Source organism: Neomonachus schauinslandi, chromosome 6 (genome assembly GCF_002201575.2).
Source record: "Neomonachus schauinslandi chromosome 6, ASM220157v2, whole genome shotgun sequence".
Classification (NCBI taxonomy): Eukaryota; Metazoa; Chordata; class Mammalia; order Carnivora; family Phocidae; genus Neomonachus; species Neomonachus schauinslandi.
The window spans coordinates 119135911-119158140 of record NC_058408.1 but is presented as its reverse complement, the minus strand read 5'-3'; the positions used below and the strand labels follow the sequence as shown (position 1 = coordinate 119158140).

General features: G+C 43.6%; 1 protein-coding gene across 2 annotated transcripts in view; it reads right to left on the bottom strand.

Moving 5' to 3' along the window:
* PCGF5 (polycomb group ring finger 5) overlaps nucleotides 1-22209 on the bottom strand; it is a 117975-nt gene extending 95766 nt beyond the window's left edge. For both annotated transcript variants that reach the window (XM_021700200.2, XM_021700201.2), the window contains exon 1: nucleotides 22133-22209. The gene's annotated coding sequence lies outside the window, so the exon portion shown is untranslated. The remainder of the gene's footprint in view (nucleotides 1-22132) is intronic.
* Between the last annotated feature and the right edge of the window lie 21 nt (nucleotides 22210-22230).

Sequence of the window (22230 nt, the reverse complement as noted above, 5' to 3'; positions counted from 1 at the left end):
TTTATTTGAGAGAGAGAGGAAGAGAATGCAAGCATGAGGAGGGGCAGCGGGAGAGGGAGAGAGAGAACCTCAAGCAGATTCCCTGCTGAGTGTGGAGCCCAACTCGGGGCTCAATCCCACGACCTTGAGATCATGACCTGAGCCAAAATCAAGAGTCAGACACTTAACTGACTAAGCCACCCGGGTGCCTCTGAAGAACTGTTTTCTAAATGGCAATATGAATCTAGACAAAAAGAATAATGTTTCTGCTTCCTTGGAAGGTATGTGTTTAAATCAGTCCTGTAAGGCCAAAATAACATTTATTAGCTCTTTTAGGCACCTAGGCAAGGCTCTGAAACCAAATACGTTTCTAATTTCTAAAAGCTGGATGCCTAGATGCAGGAGAAGATGACAGAAGCATCAGAGGTTTGGGAGGTTTTACATTTATGGAATTCACTCATTAAATACCTATTGAGCGGTAGTGTTTATGAAATGTTCAATGACGAGGTTTAAAATGAGCAGGATTTCAGAGCTACTGGCTTTCTGGGTGCTACAGGCTGGCCGTTCTCAAGGCAGGAGGGAAGAAGGGGGGGGAGGAAGGGGAGTATTTCCAAGCTATACCAGTTCCCAACCTGTCAGGATGCAAGAATGTTCGAGATTCACTGGTTTAAGAAAATGTGTCCTTTTTTATATATAGAAGTTTTCAATATACCAATAATTTATGACCCAGAAAGTTGTTTTTTTTTTTTTTTAAATCGGTTTGTGTGCCTTTTCATAATACTTATGTTTCTGGATCAATCGACAGACTCAAAACATAACTAAAATGATCTGCATGCACAAAAAAGGTGTAGGAAAACATCAGTGAAATTTAATGAACTAATCAAAAATAGGCTGATCCTGGGGGGAAGAAGGAGGAGGGAATGGGGGTGGTGGAAAACAGCCCAGGAACTGCTGAAGAAGGAGTCCGTCAAGGGATCCATGGTTCAAGTTTCCCCTCTGGAAGTAAGGCTCCTACATACTCCTTACAACTATTTGCCCTTTTATCACTAAATTCAGGAATTCCTTGTGAGCTTATACCAGTCATTTAACCTCACTGGGTCTCACTGTTTCATTGCACAAAAGGGGCTACCTTACGTCGGGAGGTAAATAATAGAATACCTCCAGCACTTAGCAAATGCCTAGACCTCAGTAAGCTCTCAGTAAATGCCAGAGCCATGGTGATGATAATACTGCCCATGAGACTTTATTTCCTAAGATGCGACACCAACACATATGTCCCATCCCAATACCCTATTCACAATGTGGTGCTCCTCCAGCGGGAGGTGGGTCTATGATCCTTCTTCTTGACTCTAGGCAGGCCTGTGACTAGGCAGACGTGAGCCTATGGGACTTACAAGACTAGGTCATAAAAGGTGATACAGCTTTCCTCTGGTTCTTTCTCTTTGGGGACACGCACCTTGAGAGCCCCCAGTGGCCAGTAACAAATCTGGCTCCCTGATGCCTCTGCTGGGGAGACCACATGGAGAGGTCTCGCAGAATGAAGAGCATGTTCAAGGAGCCCAGGTATCCCAGACCAGGCACCACATAAGTGAGCAAACCTTAAGATGATCCCAGGCCCCAGTCCTTGAGCCTTCCCTCCTGATGCCAACTGGAATTAAGAGAGGCCACACAGCTAACCAGATTCTATGTTTCCGACACAAAGAAACCGTGAGAGTTATAGACTATTGTTGTTGTTTTAAATCATTAAGTTTTGGGGTGGCTTGTCACTCAGCATTAGATATACTGATATATTAGAATACTGCCTATCAACTCCCTTGTCCACTTCTAATACAGAAACCATATCATGTGATTTTTCTGTTTAGAAAGGATTCAGGTGGGGCTCCTCACACACAGGATAAAAGAACCTGGATAAAAAGAACCTGGAAGCTCCTCAACAGACTGTCAGACTTGGAAGGCAGGGAATGCATCTAGTCCACCAGTGAATCCCAAACCTCAGCAGCTCCTAATCTAGGAGGTGACTTCACTGGGCAAGATGAGCCACACAGCGTGGAAAAAAGTGAACAAGAAGGTGAGTGATGAAAACCAAACATCCAATGAGTATAGACTTAGCTCCTTCCATGTGGTCCTGGGGATACTGTTGTCAAGCCACCCTCAGGGAACTGTAGCTGCACCCTCATCTCATCTGTAGGAACCTGCTGAGCATTCTGACACATGCATGGTCCTGTGATGGGCTTCACACCCGTGGGCAACACCTGACCAGCAGGGGACAGGAGCAAATGCATGAAAATGAATTACCCCTCCCTCATTCTGTCTCTCCATTGGACAGTTCCAAGGCACATTCTTGGACAGCCAGTCCCCTGTGAGATCACATCCCAGCTGCCCACAGTGGTGATCAAGTTGTTGCATGAACCTTAAATTAGGTTTCCTTCTTTCCCTGTTAACTCTTCCCAGGCCCAAATCCTGTTCTTTGGGATTACTCCTCAAAATAAATGAACTGTCCATAAATGTGTCCACATTCTGATATTCAGAGGAACCCAGGCTAGGATAGCATTTAAATTTGACTTAGTAAAATATGACATATTCAATGATTTAGGAATATTAATAACCCTATAAGGCCAGCTGCCTTCTAGGAATCTAGGTAGGGCTAGAAATGATAGGAAAATAAAGAAATACTGGGCTTTCCTTATATAATTCCACTTGAAATTTTCCTTAATATTTGGCCTTTTTTTCCTTTGGAGGGAAGAGGTAACTAGTTACTAGGAGGCATTTTTTCTCAAATGTGTGGGGTGGCATTTATTTACTCCTTTAAATTCATGACCATAAACTTCTAATGAGCTTTTAATGCTGCCAGGTGATCCTGCTCCACGTCCCTGGTCTGTTAAGTCACCCAAACCACCCTCCGCACCCTCATTCTCATCTGCTTTCTATTCTTCTGAGAAAATGGACGCATCAGAAGAGAAGCCCCACACAGTCCTGCTGCATTTACCCACCCTGCACTCTCTGCCTTCTCTCTGGACACCGTAAAGAACTCACCATTCTCCTATTAAAGCAGGCGCCCACACCGTGCCCTCAGACCATCCTTATCGGCTCCCCTCCTTGGCAGCTAAGCTTCTCGTGAGCATTGCCACACTCTTCATGTCACTAACCCACCAGCAACATTTGTCGTAAGCAACCACTCCCTCCTCCTTGATACGCTTTCTTCGCTTGCTTTCCAGGACACTGCCCTTCTCTTCGTTTGCCCCTTGCCTCCTTGGTTGGTCATTCTCAGTGTGTTTTGCTACTGCCTTTTTCCTCCCTGACCTCTTGGTGTTGAGTGCCAGCTGTTCGGGGCTTTGTCCTCTTCTGTTCTCTGTCTCTCTTCATCCTACTGGTCGGTCTCATTTAGTCCCACAGTGTTAAGTACTATTCCTATGCTTTCAACACCTCCAGACTCATATCCAACTGCTTGCCCTGTGTTAGTTTTATATGGCTGCTGTAACTAAGTACCATGAATTTAGTGATTTAAGACAACACAAATTTATTATCTCATAGTTCTATAGGGCAGGTATGGATCTGACTAGGCTAAAATCAAGATGCTGGCAGGGCTGTGTTTTTGTTTTTCCTGAGGCTCTACGGGAAAATTCATTTCTTTCTCACCTCCAGCTTCTAGAGGCCACCTATATATTCCTTGGCCAGTTGCCTCCTTGTTCCATCTTCAAAACCAGCAACATTGCATCTCTCTGGCCATTCTTCCAGAATCACATCTCCCTCCTACCACCACAGAAAAGGTTTTCCACTTTTAAGGACTCATGTGATTAGGTTGGTCCTACCCAGATAACCCAGAAAAGTCTCTCCATCTCAAGATCCTTAACTTAATCACACTTGCAAAGTTCCTCTTGCTACCTAAGGTGACATGTTCATAAGTTCTGGGGGTGAGGATGTGGACATCTTTGGATGTCATTATTCTGCTACCAAACTATGCATCTTCAACAGGATGTCTAAAAGACAACCTATCCTTGGTATGTTCAAACTGAACTCTAATTCTTCCCTCCACCCAAGATCTCCTCCACCCACAGCTTTCCACATCTCAGTTCGTGGCGCCTTCATCTTTCCTATCATTCAGGCCCCAGATTACAGAATCATCTTTGATTACTCTCTCATACCTCACATCTAAGTCACAAAGAAATAGACTTTATCTTCAAAACAGATCTAGAATCTGACCATTTCTCATCATCTCCACTACCAGTGGCTAAGTCACCACTGTCTTGTGTCAGGACTTCCATTATTGCTTCCTAACTGGTCTCCTGGCTTCTTCCCTACAGTCTATTGTCAGAGCAGCCAGCATGATCTTAATAGTTAAGTCAAATCATATCACTTTTCTGATCAAAATGGTGCAATGACTCCCCGACTCACTTGGAATTATAGCCAAAGCCCTTTATGCTCTCCGCCCTGCACAGCAGTTGCCTTACTGACCTCATCTCCCACTACTCATCCCCTCGCTCTCTTCATTCCAGCCACACTCGCCACTTGCTCCATCTCTACCACCCCAAGCGGACCTCATGTTAGAACTTGGCTCTCATTGTTCTGCCTGGAAGATTCTTTTCTCAATTATCAGCCTGGGTAACTTCCTTGCCCTCTGCATTAGTTTTCTATTCCTGCCACGAGCAATTACTATAGATTCGGTGGCTTAAAACAACACCCATTTATTATCTCATAGTTCTCTAGGTCAAAAGTTCTGGTAGAGCATGGCTCAGCTGGGTCCACTGCCCAGAGTCTCACAAGGCCAAAATCAAGGTGTTAGCAGGGCTGCACTACTTTATGAAGGCTCTGAGGATAAATCTGCTTCCAGGCTTATCCAGGTTATTGGCCAGATTCAGTTTCTTGCAGCTGTCATACTGAGGTCCTGTTTCCTCACTGACTATGAGTTGGAAGCTGCTCTTTGCTCCCGGAGGCTCCCTCCTTCCTCCCCATGCTTTCCATGCCTCTACCCTCCTGCACTCTGGGTTGAGTCTCTCTCAGATTTCAACCTCTGCCACATCTCTCTGATTCTAACCATTACTCTGTTTTCAAAGGCTCTCTGATTAGGTTGGTTTAGCCAGGATAGCCCAGGATGATCTCCATATTTTAAGGTCTGTAACTTTAATTAAAGGTCAAAAGTCCTTTTTGCCATGCAACTTAACCCATCTACAGATTCTAGGAATTAGGGCATGACATCTTTGGGGGCCATTCTGCCCTCCACACCTCCTTTTCCGACCACGGTATTTATATTACAACCCAGCTCTCCACTCCCCACCCACTTTTCATTCCCCTTTTCCTGCTCAACTTTTTTGCTTTTCCATAGCTTATCACTTTATTAAAAAAATATATATATATAACAAATATTTATTATGCTTTTTGATTATTGTCCGTCTTCCTTTGCTAGAAAATAAACTCCATTAGGTCAAGGATCTTTGTTTGGTTCACTGATAATCCAAAGACTACCTGGTAGGCACTCAGTGACTATTTTTTTAATAAATAAATAAACTTATCCTATCCTAAAACATTCTCAAACCCCACTTCCACAGATTGTTTTTAGTTTCAGTGGTTTTAAACACTAATTATAACAAAGATTCTTTTTTTTTTTTTAAAGATTTTATTTATTTATTTGAGAGAGAGAATGAGATAGAGAGAGCATGAGAGGGGGGAGAGTCAGAGGGAGAAGCAGACTCCCCGCCGAGCAGGGAGCCCGATGTGGGACTCGATCCCAGGACTCCAGGATCATTACCTGAGCCGAAGGCAGCTGCCCAACCAACTGAGCCACCCAGGTGCCCTAGAACAAAGATTCTTGACTGATGATGAGGAATATGGGTAAATACCAAATAACTGCTCTCTTAATGTTGCCTCATAGCTGAAGTCAACAATATCTAACCAGCTTGGTTCTCACTAACCAGCTCAGTTCTCACTAACCAGCTCAGTTCTCACAGCAATGCTTGCTGGAAAAAAAAATGCTGGTTATTTCTACAAAAAGAAGCATGCTTTATTTTTATGCCATTATCCAGGTACACAAGCAAAACAACTGAGTTGTTGAGGTCATCTGGTCTCAAATGTACAAAAAAATAAATGGACTAAAATCATCATAGATGCCTTTTGAAAATCTCTACAAATGCCTGTGAGTAGAAAAGTGAACATTATTGGTTTGAGGAAGCACCATGGAAAGGACTAAGACTTGCTGGGGTTTAAGGCTACGGATTGCCATCAGTCAGTCTAGGGCTAGAGAGATGACAAAGCTATAATGAAAAAAAAAGAATTTTGTAGCCAAAGGCATTTTAGAAATCAAACCCAGACTTTACAGAGGAGGAAACTGAGGCTCAGAGACGGTAAGTGACTTATCTGATCTCACACAGCTGATCAGTGATATGATACTTTGGATATATATTATTACAGAACAGAGTGAAAATTCAATTCCTATTATCTCTCTAGGCATTTAAAATGTTCATTCAGTGAGCTGATTCTCTGCTTCAAAGGGCTGGATCCAGCACAGACCAGGAGATTCTGCCTATCAGCATTGTATTTGGCCCAACTAGGTCAAGATATCTCAGTTCAGGGGGAGTGCTGCAGCCTGGGGACAGTCCCCAAGGGGCATGGCATGGCCATAGACCTTGCAACCTCAGAGTGATTCCAGGAGGGCCCCTTTGGTCATCCCTGCACTGAGGACAGGCTTATCAGGCAACACATCAAGAAATCAAAGGGCTTCAGGGAGAAAATGTAATGATGTCTGATGAGATTATCTATATGTAAATAGAGAAAAATAACTGTTATCTAAGGATCTTGAGAAAACCTGTTAAGTATTTACAGATATGGACTTGTTGCCAGCAGAACAAGTAAAAATGAAGGAAAGTATATTTTAAGGGAAGAATAAATAAGACATATTTTGAATGGGGTTCTCACACAAACACAAAAGACAGCAGGAACTGATGCGAAATAGTTTCTAATTTACCAAATCACTACCTTCTGCTTTCTGAATACCTACAACAGGAATGCAAAAGAGCACAATAATTCAGATCTATATTTAAAACAAGAGACAAGAGCTTCTTTAGTATTTCTTTAGACATCTCTCATTCACTTTTGAACACTCGGCATTAAGAAAAAAAATCAAGAAACCGGTTTATTACAGCAATGTGCAGAGTGACTTTTCAATGGGAGAGCATCAATGTTATGCAGAAGGAGAAAATAAGTCTATTTTTGGAATCACCAATCAACTTTCCTCACCATGGTTACAGGCCATGTTTCATAACTTTACAGAATCACAGATGATTCAAAATGACCTTGGTAATAATTTAGACCAAATCTCATATTTTATCCGTGGAGAAGCCGAAGCTTAGAGAGGTGAGGAAGATCATCTGACAACACAGCCCTTCAATGCCACATCGCAACAGAACTCAACTCCCCCCCTCCCCCCACACACACTCATAAGGAAAATGTGAAGCCATTACCTCAGGAAGAAGGTACCCCTTAATCTCTCTGTGGTTTTATTCATTTGCAAACTATATAAAATTGTTTTGGCAGTTAAAATCTCCATGTTTCTACATGATTTGAAAAAACCTTTTCAAAACTACACTTTTATACTCACAACTTCATCATAACTTGAAAATACTAATGTGTTCAATACTGACTCACATGTTTCTTAGGGTTTTAACCTGTTCCCTACTAGCCAAGGGGGCCCATCTGAACGAGAACAGATCAGCCATGTGTATTGTGCAGGCCTCTATGAAATCTTATTTAATATTTATTCATAGTCTTTGGTCTCTAACTTCCCTCCATTTTTATGCAGATATGTATGTATACACACGTGTACATATATGTGAACATTTGGACAGATATTTGGTAGGGGTAGATCAATTAAAAATTAAAGCAATAAAATTATTCATGTCATATACTGCTAAGTGGAATTCCATTTTTAAAATGACCCCCAATCCAGCAGGAGCAGGTTCTCAACACCTTACAGAGAAAGCTTGTGTTAATGTATCCAGCATTTATTATATGCGTCTACTACGCATATAATAGTGAAGTGGAATATCAAAAGACCCAGTTCTTGCCCTTGCTGAGTTCACAATCTAGTAGACCCAGGTATGAACAGGTGGTGTGGTGAGTGCAGGAACAGTGGCTGGTTAATGGAACAATGGGGGCAGAATGGAGGGAGATGGTCAGATACCACGGGAATGAAGGGAGAATATCTGGAAAAAGGAGAAAATTATCAATTGGGGTTTCTCAAAGGAGGAGAAAGATTTTTCTGGGCAAAAAAGATAAAAGAAGTGTTTTTGATGGAGGACCCAGCACGTACAAAGGTCGAGACAAGAAGTGGAACGGCTCAGGAAGGCACCTGGCAGAATGCCTGCAGCCATATGCTAACTGGTCTCACTCTACCTCCGTCCTCCCCTGCCAGCAGTCACACCCAATGGCCCTCGTGCCACCTCCTGTCCCCTTCTCCTAAACCACGCATTCATGCCTCCAGTATCTACTCCCCCATCCTCAAGCTCCGCTCAGGGTTGAATACACTGCCATCTAGAGAGGTGACAGGCAGGCAATGAGGGCAGAGAAAGGGGAGGGCCAGGCTGGGGCTCTACATGGCACTATGGAGACTTGGATTTTCTCCTCAGACAAGGGAGAACCATAGATTTACCTCCTCAAGAGAGGACTCTGGCAGAAGAACTGGAAGGGGCAAGACTGGAGGGAGCGAGGTCCAGGGAGAAAATGAAGGTGAATGAGAAGTAATGAGAATCTGACTGATGTCAGTAGTCATGAAGTACGTAAGATAATGTTAAGGAAATAAAATCAAAGGCCAATTTTATGATTGAATGGTACGGAGGGGGAGGAGAGAATTCTAATGTCTTAGCAGCACAATTATATTTAACTTCAATCCACTGATTTTAAAGTTCATCGTTTCCAAGAAATTGTAATCACATAATTTTAATATACATAAAATTGCATTATTTGCTTCTAGGATCATCCTTGTAGTAATAATAAAACAATTAACATTTGAGCTGGGCTAAGGCCTATGATTTTTGAGCAAATTGAATCATCTGTCTGCCATCAGCACTGGAAGCTCCTGAGAATAACAGTCCCTTCATCAGAATGCTGTCACTGAATTTTTTAGGACAAGTTAAGACCCAAAAGTAAATGCATAGAAAATACTCTAAATTTTTCTAAATAACTGGCAAAAAGGAAAAATATAAATACATACTAGAATTCTGGTTATGCAGAAACTTCGCAAGTACATATATTTATAGACAAACATATACACAGAAATAGTAAGAAGCAAGTTTATAGACTTCTTGAAAACATAAAGCATCAAAGTTTATAACACACTTTTCCCATAATCTCTTACTGAAAGGATGTAGAAAATAGAAGGATCCCCTGAATGAAGAGACATCAATTTTGTATTTGTTCATCACTTCAACTCTCATTCTGGTATCACCTGAATTTTAATGAGAAGGCCACTTTTTTACTTCTTAGATAGGTTCCCCACTGATAGCCACGTCCACCTCATCTTTAGGAACATAGCCATCCATGAGGAATCTCTTCTCCATGGACCATATCCATAAAGCAAATGTATCTACATCAGAAAGGCTCTATAAGGTGCTTCCCAGATTGCTACAAAGTCCACCCATGAAGATCTTTACCTATGAGTCACAGCAAAAGTGGGCAGAACTTCTAACAGTGGTTCTCAACCCTATTTGCACACTAGTGTCACTTGGGGGGTTAAAACATACACACACACATGGACACATGTATGTATCATGTCAGGGCCCCACCCTAGACCAGTTAAATTAGAATCACTAAGGATAGGTCCAAGAAGCACCCAGATGATTCTAATGAGCAATGAGGGCTGAGAACCACTAGCCAGAACCTTGCTTCTTTAAGTGTGGTCTGCAGACCAGCGGCATCCCCTGTGAGCTTATTAGAAATGCAGAATCTCAGGTCCCACTTGAGAGCGACTGAATTGGAATCTGCAGTGTAATGCCATCCACAATGATTTGTGGGCACATTAAACTGTGAGAAGCCCTGGCCTAGAAGAGTCTTGCATCACGTAGGCAAGCTCTAAATAAGACTTACTGATGAGACGAGCCAATCCTCATCTTAAAGATCATACTTCGGCCTAGCTGTATAAATGTACTAAGTGTGCAGAAATCCCTTGGACACCAGCCAAAACAGCTCCCTACACTGGACAGAATGTGAGAGGTAAGTCCTACCACTGTATGGAGCAGGGCATTGTCTTGATGTGAAATGACAACAAATAAGTCACTGACACACCCCATTCACAAGTGGCTGGATCTAGGGAGGCAGGGAATAGGACTGGGAAAAGGTTCAAAGGAAACCTTAACTCTCTGTAATTACTGATATTTTTATAAACCTAAAGTTTGTCAGATTTTTTTTTTTAAAGTTTATCCCCCGAGTCTAAAATGTTTCTCTCCTCCATGCAACAAACATTTCTTCTTTTAGATGTACAAATTCTCTGTAGTCAAAGGCCCAAAGCAACAAGATCTCCACCCTTGGGAAATTATATAATTTTTACATTCCTTCACCTCTTGCTTGCTAGCCACCCTTCTAAGAATTCCCTCACAGAAAACTAGAAAGCCATGAAAATTGCTGGTGATCCCAGGTGCAAAATGGAAACACCGATATTGGTGAACATCTGGTAGACCACAGCTGGGAGAGACAGGGGTAAGACCCAAGGAAGGTAAAAGAACTTGAGGGTAACCTCAGGGTGCAACTGATTTAGCCCCAAGATGTAACACTGAAGGTAAAGAAATAACAAAATGTTATTAAGTTCAAATTTACTTGAAGTTGAGCTCCAAAATTACTCCAAGGAAATTCAAGATAAGGTCATCAATTTAAGTAGTTTCCACAAAACAAAAGGAAACAAATATTGGCTCCCTGTATAGCCACTCTCATTATTCATGGTCATCCAAATGACCTCTTCCATGTCTCCCTTTCTTTCCTCCTACTCTTCTGACCTAAAATAGACTGTTATCAGTTCCAAACTGACAGAGAGCAAAGATCTGATTTGCAGCAGAAGCAGAGAGACAGAAAAGCAGAGAGACAGAGACAGACACAGAGAGGAAGAGAGAGAGAATAGGAAGAATACAAGAAACATTTAAGAAGCAGCAAAGGTGTTAGGAGTTAGCCCTAGTCATACATCAGAAGTTGATGGGGTTCTTTTTTTTTTTTTTTTTAAGATTTTATTTATTTACTTGACAGAGAGAGACACAGCGAGAGAGGGAACACAAGCAGGGGGAGTGGGAGAGGGAGAAGCAGGCTTCCCGCCGAGAAGGGAGTCCCATGCGGGAATCGATCCCAGGACCCTGGGACCATGACCTGAGCTGAAGGCAGACACTTAATGACTGAGTCACCCAGGCACCCCGATGGGGTTCTTTTAAAAATTACTGATTCCCAGGGGCCCACCCAAAACCAAATAAGTAAGAATCTTGGGATAGAGGCAGTCATTTGAATATTCAAAAACCTCCCTCAAGTGATTCTGAGACAGATGGAGGGCTGGAATCCCAGTTGTGAGGAATGATTCTAACATCAAAACATCACTTCTTAACTTTTAATATATATTTTTAAAGTTCTGGATACATGTAAATCATTCCCTAATCTACTTACTAGCACTGCCTTACTTTTTCTTTTTACAAATTTTATTTGTCAACCTAACTCATACAGATTACTTTAAAATTCATACAATACTACCATGCTTAAAATGAAAATATAGCAGCAGCCTGTCTTACCTCATTGTCACCCCCAAACCCACTTCCTAAAGGCAAACTACTTTTAAAACTTCTAGCTATCTCTTTTGATATTAAATTTCATATTCCTAAACCCACCTATAATTCATAAAATAAAAATGAGCCTATACAAATAAGAAATAAATATTAGAAATTTAAAAATAAGATGGCCAAAAAAAAAAATTACTGGAAGAAGCAGAAGAGAAAGCAGAAATAAAAGCAAAAAGATAGAAGAAACACAATTAGAGGATCAGTCTAGCAGGCATTCCATCATATTAGTCTTATAGTCCGTCATACTAGAAAGAGTGTTCATGGTCTATTTGTATTCAAGAGTAAGGTGCTAAAAAGCTGACTGCAAGCTGTATACTCATGGAGTTGAGGGAAGAGGGTTGTTGCCTGATGGGTTCACTTTAGGAAGAATGGGTAGTCAGTCAGTTTTTTCAGTGTGGGCCCCCAATGTCAGTATCTGTAAGTCTTTTCTCTAGGGCTGCTCTTCATAGGCAGAGAAGAGTCCTTCAATACCCTGCCTGGGTTGGTAATTACCTCACTCTCCTAGAACTGGGCGGAGGAAAAAGAGTACAGGGTCTCACTGTTTAGTATTTCAGAGTTTTAGTATTTAGAGTTTCATTAAATTCCTCTGTTTTCACTGAGCATTTCACCTTTACCCTCTTTTTTTTTTTTTTTTTTTGGCCTGGTAGCTCTAAATCCAGAACCGCTAATTTACTTCAACTTCTCCAGAGAAAAATGTCCAGTGTCCAGCAAGGGCTTCATCTTTCTGTATGGGATGGGGAAAGTGAACTAAGGGCTGGTCCCCTTCACAGACTTGGAATCACTCCCTTATTTTCAGCCCTGCTCCAGAGCCTCTCATCCAGAGCATTTCTGGGATTCTGGGAGATAAACTGGCTGTTTCTTCCCAGGATCTACTCCCAACTTCCTTTCACGGCACTCAAGTACCAACTTTCCCCACTATACAAAGTCCACTGCCACAAGTGTGTTTGCTTTCCGTCCCCCGAAAATGTGTTGGTGTCTCCCATCTGCTGTTGCCTCTTCTCACATCCACACCATCATTACAGGGGGGTTTCGGCTGCGACTGACAGTAAACGCATGTTCAGCCCACCAAATTCTAACCTGAGGTCCCCACAACCAAATCTTACACCCACAGAAACTACCCCAAAAGATGAGTCTTTCTTTATCATTTTTTAACACACTCATAGCTTTTCTGTTTTCAGTGATACACCAGATCAGCTAGGATACTTTTCCAATTATTTTAATGTTTATCATCATTTCCTTTTTTTAATCATAAAAAAAAAAAAACCTTATCCAAGAGAACCCTTTTCCGGATACCACAAAAGACTTTTTATTTATTGACTCTTTAATTTAGCCTTAAAAGACAGTAGAATTCAGAATACTAGATTATGATTAAACAAAGAAAATGCAGGTGTTTCATGCAATAAAACTATTATCATTGACGACTCCTTGCCACTTCAAATCTAGCCTAAGGTAGTGGCCTGAACTGAAAGGTATTTGCCTCAATAATGGTCAGGTGTTTTCCAAGAAGACCTTTGATTACTGAACACAGTCATCATCAATTCTGGAATCTTAGCTGTTTTGTTTCTAAAGACACGCAAAGGAGGGATGATCAGAAAGTTTAAAAAAAATTAAGCATAAAGACTTTTCTCACATCCAAATGATCGTAATTTTTTCACTCCCATCCAAAGGACACAAATCTGAAGACTCTTAACCTGAAGATTTTGATCTTTAAGGCTGAAAACCCGGGACTTGTTCTAAACACTAAATTCATAGTTACAGAAATAAAAAATAACTACAGAGTAAAATACTCATACTACATTTTTGATCTAATTCCACTCAAAAGGAACACATATTTTGAACCTGTGAATACTTATAATTGCCTCCTTTACTACTCATGACTTCTCTGAAAAGAAAATCAAGCATCTAGGGTGCCTGGATGGCTCAGTTGGTTGGGCGACTGCCTTCGGCTCAGGTCATGATCCTGGAGTCCCAGGATCAAGTCCCGCATCAGGCTCCCTGCTCAGCAGGGAGTCTGCTTCTCCCTCTGACCCTCCCCCCTCTCATGTGCTCTCATTCTCGCTCTCAAATAAATAAATAAAATCTTTTTTTAGGGGCGCCTGGGTGGCTCAGTCGTTAAGCGCCTGCCTTCGGCTCAGGTCATGATTCCAGGGTCCTGGGATCGAGCCCCGCATCGGGCTCCCGCTCGGCAGGAAGCCTGCTTCTCCCTCTCCCACTCCCCCTGCTTGTGTTCCCTCTCTAGCTGTCTCTCTCTCTGTCAAATAAATAAATAAAATCTTTAAAAAAAAAAAATCTTTTTTTAAAAAAAAAGGAAAATCAAGCATCTAATGAAAAAGATTCCTATGGGGAGAAAAAATTACATTGTTTTACTTCTCGAGCTGGTTGGTAGTTACATGGATATTCCCTTTTAATAATTCATTGAACTATACATTTTGCATTTCAGAAGTTATATATATGTTATATTTTATAATAAAAATTACTTTTTTAACAGTTAAAAAAGAAGTGGATAAAAAGTTGGAAATTTCATTTGTCATGAAACACAGTGCTATAATCTTACTTGTCTAAAGTTATTAGACACATTGACATGGATAAAGGGAAAAAAGTCATCATGATTTTACCTTAAGTGCCTAAACCGAGTCTCACTGAATTTCGACAGTCATCTTCAGATGAGGAAACTGAGGAATTTAATAGTTAATTAGTAAGGTTACTAATAGGGATGGGATCCGCACTAATCCCAAGTGCTATATGTCCAATTAAGGGCTCCTTAAACATTTTATGAGGAGAAAGAACTTTCCACTTTTCCAAAGTTTTGAATTCAAAAACAGGATATTAAAGCTGATGGTCTCTGCTTTGACATCTGTGAATTTCCTGAGATCCCCAGGGAGGAAGCAGACATCCACTAGGTATGGCTGTGAAACTGATTAATGAAGGACCACTCCTAGTCATTTCACTTACCTCTAGTTAGTGTAAAAATGTTACCTGCTGCCTCAGAAGTTACTTTAACTCAAATGCAAACAAAGAACCTATGAGTGGTCAATAACCTTACGTTCAAAGGGAACAACACCTCTTTCCCATTCACAAGGTTTCCAAAGGAGGGATATTCCCTGTCCACTCCTGTCTTCTTGCCCTACACCATATTCTTCCCTATAGGGGTGGAACAATTTATTTGGTTAGTGTGTGACAACTGTTTCTCAGTTCTCCAATGGATGGAGTTTTTCTGTGAAAGACATTAAGTGTAAGAGATTTGGCATCTTTCTCTTTTTCTCTAGCTGGGCAGCGAAAGGCAGAGACCTGGGTATTTCTGCTCTTTGGCCTCAAACCTTCCATCCTGCATGTTGTTCCAAAGTCTCCACGAGGGTTGGGGTGCACAAGGACATTGTGAACTTCACACCAAGCTATGTCCTCCAATCTAGGCTTCATCAATAATGAAGATAATTATTTTGTCTATTTATTGATGCTTACCTGTTTTTTAATTCACGGGGAAGAACAGCTGTTTTTCATGGGTCCTCCTTAAAGACGCCATCACCTGCCTTTGGTTTGGAAGACAGAGGACATGGACCTGATCCCACAGCTCTCCTCAACGGGTTTCTGTGCCCACAAACACCGGTGTTCTAACAGCAGTAAGTAGGCAAGCCAAGTGGAAGCTTTCTAAGATTTTGTTCTGTGGATACTTTAATTATTTCTTCTGCTCTAGAGGAAAATATTAAACTGAGATTCAGAGATCCTGGCCCCTTCCAGAGCCAGCTCTGTCACACATATCTGTGATACGGGGCAAGTCACAATCTTTCTAGAAAGTCTTTAAAAGACTTTAGCTTCCCCATCTTCTAAATGAAGGAATAACTTCCCTATTTTTAAAGATACTTTCCAACTCTAAAGTGCAGAAAGGCTTTAATAAATGTATTCCATAATTTAAAAAAAGACTTTGATATATATATATCAAGTGTACATATATATATATATAAAATAATGTATAGCTTAGCCTCATCATTCCTGAAGATCACTGCCCTCTGCCTCATGGCTGTGACACCTCACCATTCTCAAGCTCAGTGACATTCTGAGTTTACATCATCACTCATAACTGACCTCTCCATAATGATAAGCTACTCTAAAACTTCCCCATGCCCTTTGCCACCAGCCCCTGCACATCCTCTCCTATTTCTCCCTTTCCGTTGTCCCTGCTGAAGCAGCTGCTACACATTCAACTCTGCTCTCTGTTGCCTACTCTCCCAGGCCAGCAGCGCTGTCTCACTTGCCTCCCTGCTCCGCCAAGGGCCCACCGGGAACTGGCAGTGCCAGTAATCCTCACACCACCTCCACATCCACCTCTCTGAGCATTGCTGGAGAGAGTCAGGAAGACAGGGGGGAATGCCTTCTACCACACTGGCCTGGCCATCTCTGGATCCCTGCGGCACTCAGATGCAAAGCTACTCCAAACTCTTCCCCTTCCCCAACTTTACCCCTCACCCCCAACTTGCTTTCAGCCAATCAACTGGCCTCCTCCATTATTGCTCTTGCTTCCCAACAGAAGGGAATGGATCTGTTTCACATGCAGCCACCCTCCTTCCCAGCTCCCAACTTCTCTTTCTAAATCTGTGACTTTTTGCCTCCATGTCACATCTGTTTTTCCATGAATAACTACCTGTGCCATGACCTGGATGATCGAATAATTTATTATTCAAAAAGTGTCCTCTTTTAGAATAAAAGTAGGCATTATTTTTCCAGATATTTGTAATATTTGTCCAAACATTAGCCCATAAGTAAACTGGGGTAACAGGTGTGAACCAAGGCTGGCCTAGGCCCCCCGGACATATGGCCACTCTCTCTTGTTGCTACCCCTCCTACTTGTGGAGGGCCTGATGCAGGAGCCGCCTTCCCACCCCTCTCCTTATCTTCAGGCTCTTCCTCTCCAAGGATGGCCACAGTACTCTCAGGCCTTTCTTATGCTCTTGTTTCTAGCCACTGGCCTCTCAGATTTTCACAGTGTGATCATGGTTTACACTCACTCCATTTTCTTCCCATCAGGCACCACTCAGGCACCCGGCTGACTTGTCTCTGACTTGTCTCCACTGCCCAACTGACCCCATCCTCAAAGGCTGCTGACAATGGTCTCCCTGACGAGTCTACTGATCTCTTCCCAGTCTCTGATGTCTGCCCCTCCACCCTATCAGCCTCCACCAATCCTCCTCTCTCACTTTCCTTACCCGGCCTTTTCCTTCTTCTCCTGCTTCTTTCTTCTCAGCATCCTGACAGCCTCTTTCTGTCTCCCTCCAAGCCCATAAATATTGGTTTTTCCAAGGCTCTGCCCTAGTCTTTTATTCTTTTCACCCACACTGTGAACCTTTCTCACCACTTAATCCCTTTGTAAGGATGCCCCAAATTTCCTCTATTTGCAATGGCTCCCATCCATCTGGATGGTCCATAGGCACACAAATGTGAACATATCCAAATCCAAACTTATCATCACTTCCATTAATGAAACAAACACGGACTGTACACTACTAGCAAGTGCCTTAACTAGTGGTTCTTCTTGACTATTTCAATTTCTGCCATTGCTGTCCAAAGTCACTCAACTTCCATCTTTGACTTCTCCCTCAACTCCCTCATCTAATTAGTCAACAATTCCTGTCCGTTTACTTCATGGTGTCACACCCAACCCACCTGCTCCCACCCTAATTTGTATTCTCTGTAGCTTCTCTTCTGGAGTGTATCTTAATAGCTTCCTAACCGGGACTACCCATGGCTCTTCTGACTCAGATTAATCTTCTTAAAGCATAGCTCTAATCACATCACACCCCCCCCCCATACACACACCTTAAAATACCTTTGATGGTGATCTACTGCCTAATAAATAGGCTCCTTAGCCCAGCATTCAAGATCATCACAGTACAGTCCTAACCTTGCCATGCAGCCTTCTGCCCCACTATCCTGCCCCCCCAGCTTAACCACACTCCTTTCCATTCCTGGATATGCTTATATATATATATATATATATATATACATATATATATATATATGCTCAAAAGACTTTCATTCAAGTCTTAGTATAGGCTAGTTCCCACATCTCTGCCAGCTGAAGTCCTACTGATTGTTTAAGGCATTGCTCAAGATGCCTTAATTAAGTCTTAATTAAGCTTTTCCTTCTCTGAAATCACAAAGCAATTTCTTTGTGCCTCTTTCACAGTTCTTCCATGTAGTACAACCTTTGGTTACCTGCCTTATGCTCCTTACATGACTCTCAAGCCTCTTAAAGAAAGGGTGCCAATGTCTGATTAACCTGTAGACTCCTTACCCTGCTTTATATATATAGTAAGCTGAATGAGAGGCTGAGATATTCAAGTTAACTGGTATCCATCATACGTCATATAAAAGAATGAAGATGTACTTAATATCATCAAAGTTAATTATGCCAGTTGTTAGGAAGGTCCAGAAATGAACCATTTCTGCTGTTAGTTCAAGGCTATATGAATGTTAGATCAAGGATATGTGAATCATTTTACTTAGACTAACATTGCAGGAGAATTGTGCATTCTTTATTGATTCCTTAAACTACAGAGATGTATAGAGATAGACCAGATCTTAGAGATCATTTAATTCTTCCCCAATGCCCTCTCTCTCCCCAAATCCCTTGTCCTATCCCAACCACCAATGCTCCAGGTGAGAAAACCAAAGCTTTGAGAGATGAAGCTGTTCTCAGGGTCACATAAATCAGAAGACATAATTGTAGCCATTACCATTTATTATGGGCCTAGTGTACACCAGACACTTGGTAAATGTTATCCCAGCCCCACGACAATCCTTAAAGGGAGATGCTACTACCTCCACCTTAGAGATGAGAGAATGCTCGAAAAAAGCTAAGTAACTTGCTACAGAGAGCCCTGATGGTTAGGGGTAGAGCTGAGCTCAGCCCCAATTCTATTTGGCTGTCAAGTCTAGGCTTTTCTAATTGGACACTGTGGCAGAGCCAAGACCTACCAGCTGTCTTGACTCCTGTCTCCTACTATTTCTCCAGTGAATAATTATGCCAACTAAGCAAGCACACATACTTGTAAGTTGTGAGCCATTTTGTTTGAAACTGGAGGCATGAAAACTAAATAGTAGCTTCATCACTATGAATGTTCTAAGGTTAATTACTGCCAACATTCTGACTCTTGTTAGAAAACTTCTTCAATCTGGAAAATAGGTATGTTTTCCTGTTTTTTCAATTCTTAAGTATATTCCTCAACTTAAAACACATTTGCTCAACCACATTCACAAAGTTGACTAAGACATAGTTTTACTCTGAGAGTTCACAAGCAGGAGGCAGTCAATGGGCTAATGGTAGGAACCATGCCTCCCCCACTTATGGGAGCTCTGGCTAATTTAGGGACTTGCAACAAGATGTCAAGACTCTCAGTCCTAACCCCTGCTCTGTCTGCAGCCTTGGCGAGCCATCTCACTGCGTCTCAGTTTCCTCAGCAAAGGGACTGGTACAAAGGAACAAATTGTGCTAAGTAGTTTCAAGGTCCCTGTTAGCTTTAAAATTTCCACTATTGCTGAGCTTACTCTTGAAATCAGATTACGCTTTTGAAAGCGATCACAACTACTGTCAAGGAAAGAGCACTTTTCTTTAACTTCAGAAGTACTGAGTTCTCAAAATATTGCTATAAGAGCAAAGCTGACCAATATCTTTCCAAAGTTTATTATTCATAATAATAAAAAGTATATTAAAGTTTACCTCTAGGGAGGTAGCATTCAACACTACATTTGAAATCTTCTTCCATTATATCATTGACTGATTGTAGCTTTAATTCTTTACAATACCTTTAAGATGTTTAAATTATAATTTTAAGTAACTCCTTCTATCCACTCTTCCATGGAGTTACTGACATTAACAACAACAATAAAGCAGAGGTAGGGCCTCTTGCATTCACTTAGTTACATTAATACTTCATATTAAGGGCTACTTACTAGGGACCTTCCCAAGCTGCAGCTAAAGTTGAGGTTGGTGAAAGCGTGGGGAGGGAGGAATAGAGAACTAGCAGTATTTCAAACATGAGTGAAAACTTGACTTTGTTGATTCCATTTCAATATCCTGTACTTCTCTTTCAATTAGCACAGGTAATATTTTTAATCACCCACAGTCTTCTACGGTAATACACTTTCTTTTGACGAGGCTCTATATGCCTTATCTTTCCTCACACTCAGCATCTTAGGATGTGATGCTCAAACCCAGCTTGTGCTGTTAAACAGCACAGAGGAGGAAATGAATCAATCAAGAGAAAAGTGGAAGAAAAAAACTGTACCATCTTAGTGCCTTGCTCACAAAAGGCACTGCCTTTCAACTGTCAAAGATAGCCCTACCAAGAAATCAGGAAAAAGAATTTACTCATTCAGGAGTCAACACTGAGTGCCTAATATACGCCTGGTACTGTTCTAGGTGCTAGAGTTACAGCAGTGAGCAAAACAGGCCAAAATCCCTGCCACAGCGGAGCTTACATTCTAGTACAAAGAGACAGGACTTAAAGACAAAATAAAAATCATTTCAGATAGTGATTAAGTGCCATGGAGAAAATAAAATAGGACTGGGTGGGTGTGCTTCCTGGGGTAAGGATGAAAAGCTATTTAAGGTAATCAAGAGGGCCTTTGCTGAGTAGATGCCATTTGACCTGAATCCTGAATGACAAGAAAACTTTTCTCTTAATCCTACAACCGTGGAGTGAGGTGGTAATGAGTCAAGTTAGCCTTTAAGTGTGGTCGCAGTGGTTAAAAGTTCTGTATTAATGGCAAACTAAGTTCCTTTTTGGATTTGGCTTGAAACACTCACTCACACACACACACCCCAAAGCCTAAATCTTTAAGACTCCTACTTAGGAGCCACTTGTTTTTCTTTTAAGATCCACTAACTTTTAAAGTTTTTGCTAATTACTTTAGCGGTACTTAACCACAGGCAATTACTAGAAGGACTCCTTCAGAACCCAATACCTCACTAGACACCAACCAAATTCTGAATGAGACAGGACCCAGCCTCGCAGCGAATCAGCGCTCCTCCACCGACTCATTAATGTAGCCAGGTGGAATCCTGCAACCCTTCCAAGAATGGGAAACAAGCTTCGGGAAATCTGGGGTACCTGATACCCCCAAGTTCCCCAAAATTGTGGAAGGGGGAAAAACAAGCCGCCGCTCTTTTGCATGAACTCTCCCCCGCCCCTCCAGGCGTCATCGTTGCAGAAGGGCGGCTGTCCCTGGGTCAGAGGCACACGGCGAGTACGCGCGCGTGTGTACCCCGCATGAATCATCGGCGCCCGGTCCGCGGGCGATGATTCATTCACCGCCCTGGAGCTCACGGCCACACGTTCCGGGCGTACTATGACCGCCGCACACGCAGCTTCCTTAATATTAAACAAATGTTTCAAAGTACAAATGCCTGGAGCCAGAACCGTGTACACCCAGGCCAGGCGGCGGAGAGGAAACAGCACGTATCGGCCGCTGCCCAAGTGCTCCCGGGGCCGGGAGGGGAGCGGCGGACACGTCCGCCCGCCCTCCCCCACCCCCCGGGCCTCTCGCCCGGCCCCCGGGTCCCCGGTCCCCCGGCACGCGCACCGCCGGCGCCCGCAGGGGGCGCGGAGGGCGCACAGGTGGGTCCCCGCCCGGCCCTGCCTCCCGCCCCTCCCCGCCACCCGACGAAGGCCGACGCGCCCTCGCCAACGCGCCTCCCGCTCGCCCCTTCCCTCTCTGTGACATCTTATATAATAACCCGAGCTAATCAAAACGGAAGCGACGCGCGCTGCCGGGGCCCGTCTCCTGGCCCGGGCTGGATGCTCGCGCCCAAAGCCCGCGGCCCCCGAACTAGGCACCCGGGCGCGCGGCTCCGGGGCGGGGGGAAGGGCCCGAGCGCCGCCCCGCCTCGTCCCTCCTCGCAGAAGGCGCTGCTCCTGCCGGTCCCCGTCAGGAAGCCGCGAGCGTCACAAACTGCGTCAGCTTCTTCAAACACATTTCATGGTCTCCCTCCAGCCCGGGAGCCGACTGCTCCCGAGGCGGGGCCGCGGCCGGGGCTGGAAGGAGCCCCTCTGGGGAGGAGAAAGTTCCTCGGGGCCCTCCCCTCGCCCGCACCGCGCCCGGCCCCGCCGCGCCTCCAGCCCCTCTCCGCGCGACGCCCGCCCCGCCGCGCAGCCCGCCAGCCCGCGCCAATGTCAGCTTGGGCAACTTGTGACCCCCGGGCGCCGGGCGGCCCCCTCCCGCCCGCCAGTCTCGCCCGGCGCCGGGGGCCTCCCCCCTCCGCCGCCCTCCCCTCCGCCCCCCGGCCCAGCGGAAAGCGGCGACGCCACAAACTTCCCCGGGCCGCGCCGGGCGGGGAAGCCGCCCGGGTCCCCGCGCATCGCCCTTACCTTGCTCTCGGGAGGCCACGATCCGGGCGGGCCGCGCGGGGCGCGTGGTGCGCGAGCGCGCGCGCGTGGGGCGGTAGTGGGCAGGGCGCTCCGGGAGC